This window comes from Canis lupus, chromosome 3 (genome assembly GCF_011100685.1).
Source record: "Canis lupus familiaris isolate Mischka breed German Shepherd chromosome 3, alternate assembly UU_Cfam_GSD_1.0, whole genome shotgun sequence".
Classification (NCBI taxonomy): Eukaryota; Metazoa; Chordata; class Mammalia; order Carnivora; family Canidae; genus Canis; species Canis lupus.
Genome location: NC_049224.1, coordinates 34,946,744 through 34,955,145, shown reverse-complemented (window position 1 = coordinate 34,955,145; position 8,402 = coordinate 34,946,744). Strand labels below are relative to the sequence as shown.

The window sequence follows — 8,402 nt, the reverse complement described above, 5'->3', positions numbered from 1 at the left end:
CTTTCACTCTTTGAAGATGACATGAAACTATATGTGAATCTGAAAGACTCTACTAAAAATTTGCTAGAATTGATACAGGAATTCAGTGAAGTTGTAGGATATAAAAATCAATGTGCAAATATTTGTTTTACACATCAATAATGAAGCAGCAGAAAGAGAAATCAGGAATCAATTTCGTTCACAACTGCACCCAAAATCATAAGATACCTAGGAATAAACCCAACCAAAGAGATAAAAGGTCTGTACTCTAAAAACTACAGGCCATTTATGAAAGAAATGGAAAAACATTCCATGCTCAAGGATTGGAAGAGCAAATATTGTTAAAATGTCTGTACTACCCCAAGCAAGCTACACATCCGATGGAATCATGTTGAAAATAACACCAGCACTTTTTCACAGAACTAGAACAAACAATCCTAAAACTTGTATGGAACCAAGAAAGACCCCAAATAGCCAAAGTAATGTTAAAAAGAAAACCAAAGTGAGAAGCATCAGAATCCCAGACTTCAAGCTACATTACAAAGCTGTAATCATCAAGAAAGTCTGGTACTGGCCCCAAAACAGGCACATAGATCAATGGAACAGAATAGAGAAACCAGAAATAGCCTCACAACTACATGGTCAACTAATCTCTACAAAGCAGGAAAGCATATCCAATGGAAAAAAAGTCTTTTCAACAAATGATGTTGGGAAAACTGGACAAAAACATGCAGAAAAATGAAACTGGACTACTTTCTTACACCAAACACAAAAATAAATTCAAAAAGGATGAAAGGCCTAATTATGAGACAGAAAACCATCAAAATCCTAGAGAACACAAGCAGAAATCTCTTTGACCTTGGCCATAGCAACTTCTTACTAGACATATCTCTGGAAGCAAAGAAAAAAGAAGCAAAAATGAATTATTGGGACTTCCTCAAGATACTTTTCTGCACAACAAAGGAAATAGGCAGCAAAAATAAAAGACAACCTACAGAATGGGAGAAGATATTTGCAAATGACATAGCAGATAAAGTGCTAGTATCCAGAATTTACAAAGAACTCATCAAAATCAACACTCTCAAAATAAATAATCCATTTAAGAAACGGGCAGATGACATGAACAGACATTTATCCAAAGAAGACATACACATGGCTAACAGACACATGAAAAATGCTCAACATCACACCTTATAAGGGAAATACAAACAAAACCACAATTAAACACCACCTCACACCTTTCAGAATAGCTAAAATTAACAACTCAGGAAACAACAGACATTGGCAAGGATACAGAGGAAGGGGAACCCTCTTGCACTGTTGGTGAGACTGCAACTGGTGCAGCCACTCTGGAAAATGGTATGGAGTTTCCTCAAAAAGTTAAAAATAGAACTACTCTATGACCAGCAATTGCTCTCCTACATGTTTATCCAAAGGATGCAAAAATGCTGATTTGAAGGGGAACATACACCCCAACATTTAGAGGAACGATGTTACATTTAGATAAACATTTAGAGGAACAATAGCCAAAATACAGAAAGAGCCCAGATTTCCATTGGCAGAGGAATGGATAAAGAAGATGTGGTATAGGTGACAAATGAATATTACTCAGCCATCAAAAAGAATGCAATCTTGTCATTTTTAATAATGTGGTTAGAACCAGACAGTATTATGCTAAACAGAGTAAGTCCATCAGAGAAAGGAAACTATCATATGATTTCACTTATATATGGAATTTAAGAAACAAAACAGATGAGCATAGACTGAGTAAAAATATCTGCAGATCATATATCTGATAAACACTTGTATCTAAAATATACAAAGAATTCTCAAAACTAAATAAGAAAACAACCCAATTTTCTTAAATGAACCCCAATTTGAACACATATTTCACTAAGGAGCATATATGGATGGCAAGGTAGCCCATGAAAAGGTTGTCAACATTATTAGTCATCAGTGAAATGTAAAGTAAAGCCACCATGAAATACCACTTCATACTTATTAGAATGAGGAAATTTAGGAAGAGTTACAATAATAAATGTCAGCAAAGATTAAGAGGAACTGAAATTTTCATACAGTGCTGATGGATATGAAATTATTTTGGAAAACAGTTCAGTACTTCCTTAAATAATTAAAAAATCTATATGCTTGTATGGCTTAGTAGGTTAAGCATCTGACTTGATTTGGACTCCAGTCATGATTTCAGGTTGTAAGATGGAGCCCCAGGTCAGGCTCCATGCTGGGTGTTAAGCCTACCTAAAATTCTCTCTCTCCCTTTCCTTCTGCCTCTCCCCATCACTCTTTCTCTCTCTCTCTCTAAAAAAAAAAAAAAGAAGAAAAATTAAAAATTAAAAAATTAAAAACTCACCTACCATCCAATTCCAAACTTTCCACTCTTAGCTATTTACTTAAGAGGTCTGAGAGTGTATGTCCACATAAACACAAAGGTTCATAGTGGCTTTATTTGTAATAATCAAACACTGAAAACAATCCAAATGTCCAACACCAAAATAGATGAATGAACTATTGATTCCTTCATTTTTTGAGATTCATTTAAGATAAATGAATCTCAAAAAATTACACTCAATAAAAGAAGTTGATGCAAAAGAAAAGAAAAAAAAGGAAACAATCTGATTTCATTTATATAAAACTCCAGAAAATGAAAATGAATCTATAGTGATAGGACAGATAATGGCTGCTAGGGTGGGTTGTTGGCAAATGGGAAGGATTGCAATGGAATGCAAAGAAATTGGGAGAATGTTGACTATCTTGATTGTGGGGATGGTTTTATGGGTACATACATATGTCAAAACTTACCAAACTGTATTCCTTTGAATATGTTAAGTTTATTGTATGCCAATTACAACTCAATAAAGCTTTTTAAAATTAATTCAATTAAAAAAATCAAGTAGCATATAGTGTAGTACTGGTTTCAGGGGTAGAATTTAATGATTCGTCACTTACATATAACACCGAGTGCTTATCCCTGTATGTCCCCTCCCTAATTCCTATCATCCATTCAGCACATTCCCCCATCCTCCTCCACTCCAGCAACACTTACTTTATTCTCTATAGTTAAGAATGTTTTATGTTTTGCCTCCCTCTCCATTTTATCTTAATTTTGTTGTTGAATGAAAGGAAAGGACAGAAACAAACTCACATGCCATTATTCCTGGAGCCAAAAACCTTAACTCTCCTTCGTCAAAGTCATCATGCTGGCTTCCTTGGAAGAAATATTTTCAATCATTAAGTTATAATTTACCCATCAGGGTTTTTTCTTTGTTCCACAGAAATGTCATAGGTTTGATTATCATAACATCATAATTATTCTAAAAATCTGAGGTGTCATTATCTTCTTGCTTTTATCTATGAATTGTAATTTTCATATTTGGAATATTACTTTTTATTTTCTTTTGTCATTAAGTTGGCAATAATGATAGTTGATTATACAAATACTCTACAATTAAAGAATAAAGCAAAAACATCAGTATAAAGAAATACTCTGTATCATTAGGAGCTCATTAAAATCTGCTATTTTAAAATATAATAACACTTTTAATTAACTTACAATGGACTCTTCAATTACAATGAATTAAACTCTTAGATATACATTAAAGTCCTGCTAAGCAAATCAATTAAAATTACAGGAGTCAGAAATGACATCCTGACATTAATAACACCTTATATTATGAAATGGCTAGGTTGAGGAGAAACAGAATTTCTTATTCCATTTCACAGTTAAAGTAACTGCTTTTTGCAGTAAAGGGACTGGATCAGGCATCAAAAGACCTGGATGTGGAATCCACCTTTACTTCCTGCAAGCTATCTACCAGGCTAGATCTGACTTTTTTCTTAATATAACATTTATTTTTTAAAAAACTTTATTTTCATAGAATATATTTTTACATTAGAGAGTCCTACAGTGAGAAAATTATAATTTATTACTTATAGTTTTATATTTGTAGACAGATTATTTTAGGACAAGTAAAATAAACACATTTGAGGACTAAGTCTCTGATTAGATTCTGTAATATTTTAATACATCTATTAGGGGACCTCTTCCCTACATGGAACTTCTCTATACTCAGAAGCTCATCAGGCTCTTCTTCCTAGGATTTAGAAATTAGTCATGTGAAATATCACTATTTCCTAATTTTAAAGTTTCTCTAGAACATGTAACTATCAGTAACTGGTATCAACTGAACAGAGACGGACGTTTTCAAAAATTAAACACTGACTAATTTTTTGCAGAGTCTTTACTTATGAAAGCTTTCCCTTTCTCCATCATTCCCAGGACAAATACCGAAGTTTGATCAGGTATTAAAAGCAATAAAGCTGAATTCCCTTAAAAAGTTTGATAAGCTAACAGGCAAAAGCTCATACATAGTGGTTAGTTATGCTGTGAATCTTGTAAGTAGCTGAGAACAAGGAACTCAGTCTCCAAATTTCTTGGATACAATTCCTCTCAAGTCTTTTCCTCAAAGACTAAATTCTAAAAATAACCAGGTGATTAGGAGAAGAGGTTTTGACTTATCTGTTATTTCCTCCTTACTGCGAGTTGAGTAGAATGACAGGCCAGAGGCAAAGAGGTGTGCAATCAATTATCAAGGTATTAAGTCCAAAAGGCCAGAGCTTCCATAGCATGGCGATAGCTTTGCAGATACTCACATCATCATAGTTGAGATAACATAGTCCAGCAAAGATTAAAGCTGAGAATACCAAAACATCTGCCTTGGTGTCTGCAAAGTATCCCCTCGAACATAGTCTGTAACAATTTGTCAAAGGCCCCAGTGACTATGGAGAGGAGGGCAGCAGCCAGGGGTAGTCATTGCACAGCCAGGATTCAAATAAGCAGCTGAAATTAGGCTCAGGAGCAAAAACATTAACAACCCTCTAACCAGTCCTGTGGAATGATGCAGCCTTGGACCAGAATGGTGGTTGAATGACAGGTGAATGTACTGTGTTCTACACCATTCTGGGGTAGGTTGATCCTGGAGAAATGCTAAGACAGGAGCAGGTATGACTGCTGGGATTAAGAGGAACAGAGCTCAGCCTTCTTGCACACTACACAGGGCATTCAGCCTCCAGAGACTCGCCGTCTCTCTCCTGAGGGCTGGAGGTCCTAGGATTAACTTTTTTTTTTCCTCTCTAGAGTGAGATGGGGAGGGCTGAGGGGAGAGGGAGAGCATCCCAAGCAGTGTGGGCTGATGCAGGGCTCCATTGCGCAACTCTGAGATCCTGACCTGGGCTGAAATCAAAAGTCCAAGCTCAACCAACTGAGCCACCCAGGGCACCCTTAGGACTGACTTTTAAAGGATGCAGGCCTGCCTGCCCCTTTTCCTAGTCAGAATCTGGTTGAGAGCACAGATTCAGAGTCAGTCTCTTAGGTATTTATTTCCTATGTAGCCTTGGGTAAGTTATATACATGTATAATCATCAGTTTGTCTATAAAATAAGGATAATAAAAATAACATCAATTGTATAGGGTTGTGGTAAAGTTTAAAATACAGAATGCAAATAATATGTTTAATATAATACTTGGACAAAATAATTATTATTACTACATCACATGCTTTCATCTTAGAACATTGTTATGGAGAACCAGGATCCTTCTCTCCATCCCTTGCTCTCATAAATTATTACATTTCTGAGAAAGTGGGCAAGAAGTAGTCTGTGGACTGTAAAAGATACCTTTCTGCTACAACAATGATTTTTTTTATATTGTTAGTATCTCTTGAACTTCTGGGCTAATTCTTTATATAAGCTGTTTTCAGATTCTCTTTTGTTTTACAGAATTTAACAGGGGTTGGGCAAGCAGGCCAAACTCAGAGATCATTTATTCAGCTGCAAATAAGTTCCCACTACAATTTTATTTAAAAATAAGATAGTGGATAAAATATTCTCAAAATATTTTTGATTTTATTTCTTAGTGCTAATATGTGCTACTATGGACAAACAAGATTTGTCTCTGCTCTGTGTTATGCTCTTAGTTCAATCTAAAATTCAAGTATATAATTCAAGTATATTTGTGGGTGCAATCGTGTGTGGGCAAGAAAAGGCCCTTGATTGTTCCCCCTCTCCCATTTAGGTAGCACAATAAACCAAAGAAATACCAGAAGGGACAGAGAAATAATCTTTTATTAATAAGATAATGACTCATGAATATAATAGCAGTCATTAGATTTTCAAAAATGTATAAAAACATGTTTTAATTCCTCATCATTTAATATGTGTAAGACAGGCATTCATCTATCTGATGCAAGGAACATCTTTTCTTTCTGGAGGATGTTTGAGTCCTGTTGATGCTGTGTGACCAGCACACTTGGCCCAACTGCCTGCACCTCCAGAACATGGATTCACCTGGTCATTGGCCATAGCCTCTCCAAAGAACTTGTTCATATGTTCCTGCTCTGTCCCAGATCCCTGCCTCTGTTCTTTCCTGACCAATGTCAGAGAGTAACCCAGAGTAGTAGAAAAGCTCTTTATAGACAAGAATAGGTGGAATAAGCAAGCCCAATCAGATTTTCTCTTTTTTAAATGGACAGGGAAGTATGGAGAGAGGAAGGTCCAATCAGTTTCAGGAGAAGGTGCTGAAATGAAGGGGCAAAGAGACCATGAGGGAGCTGGAAGTTTGAGTCACCAGAAATTGCAAGAAAAAGAAAGCTCTTTAGGAAACCAGGTGAGGTGTGCAGGTGGAAGAAATAGGAGTGTTACAGTGATAAGGAAGCTGAATGATCAGAGAATGAAGATGGCACATCCTACTGCTGCCTTGAATCCTTAGTGACCTGCCGCTGAGATTTCTGGCACAATTATGGTTTTTAGTTTTGTGCAAGGCCCATTGACACCCTATTCCTGAGTTCCTATGAGATTCTGCCTCCCTTATTTCCATGTTTATCATTATTATCAAGGCACCACATTTTCTATTACCCAAGTAACCTAAATAACCTAACAGCCATATTTCTATACAAGAGTCAGCACTGTCAAAGGGAAGATCCCCTATGGTGCAGTGTAAGTCAAATGGCCTCATTGGATATTAGAATGTGCTTTCATGTCCTGTTTTGTGTTGGGTTCAATCTGGTTCCATGGGGGAATGGTTCCTGAGGCTCTTCTGGGAAGAAATTACACATGTGCCTAAGTCTGAAAATTGTAAATTTTCACAGAAACTCATCTTCATAACCTTCTTTCATGACCAGGAAGTAGTGTAGATATAAAAAGCTATTTTACAGGGAACACAACATGGACAGTCCTTGGCAGTACAGGACTATAAAAATGGCCATCCAACCTGGAACTATGCAAAGAAGAACAATCAAAAGGACCCTTCTAAAACCTTTAGAAATTTTTTTGTAACATCAAAATTTATTGAAACATTAAAATATTAAACATTAAACATTGTATTTTCAAAGATTTTGTTTTTTTTTTTAATTTGAGAGAGAGAGAGAGCATAAGTAGGGTGAGGGACAAAGTTCAAGAAGACTCCACACTGAGTGCACAGTAGGACATGGGACTCGATCCCAGGATCATGACCTGAGCCAAAGGCAGACACTTAGTCAACTGAGCCACTCAGACTCCCCTAAACATTAATGTTTTCAAATGTAATTCAAATTTTAAAATTTAATGTTAATGTAATTAAACATTGCATTATAATTTCTTAATTATACTTCAATGTAATTAAAATTTAATATAAACTATTAACATTAAAATTTCAAATAAACTTTAATATTTGTTGAAACATTCAATTTTTTTTTAAATTTTTATTTATTTATGATAGTCACAGAGAGAGAAAGAGAGAGAGGCAGAGACACAGGCAGAGGGAGAAGCAGGCTCCATGCACTGGAAGCCCGATGTGGGATTCGATCCCGGGTCTCCAGGATCACGCCCTGGGCCAAAGGCAGGCGCCAAACCACTGCGTCACCCAGGGATCCCGAAACATTCAATTTTGATGACACATTAAATGTGTAGGGACATACAGTAAATAATAAATAAATAAAGTGTATACTATACAATAAATAAAAATTATACTGGGTAAGTTTTTTGTGAATTATTTGTTTAAAATTAATTTTGTTATGATTTCAAATTTACAGAAAAAATGTAAAACTAGTATATGGAACTTTAGTCCATTGTTTCCATTTTACCCTATTTGCTTTCTCATTATTACTTTTTCTCTTTCTTCTTTCTTCCACACTTCTTTTAAATCATCTGAGAGAAAGTTTGGGACCACTCACTGTCTCCAGGGTATATTTTCTTTTTTTTTTTTTAAAGATTTATTTATTTTTATTTATGATAGACACAGAGAAAGAGAGAGGCAGAGACACAGGAGGAGGGAGAAGCAGGCTCCCTGCCGGGAGCCCGACGCGGGACTCGATCCTGGGACCCCAGGATCGCGCCCTGGGCCAAAGGCAGGCGCTAAACCGCTGAGCCACCCA

General features: G+C 36.0%; 1 pseudogene; it reads right to left on the bottom strand.

Annotated features, from left to right (window-relative positions):
* Window positions 1-4,682: 4,682 nt before the first annotated feature.
* On the bottom strand, window positions 4,683-6,354 carry LOC111094834 (annotated as a pseudogene).
* Window positions 6,355-8,402: the final 2,048 nt, after the last annotated feature.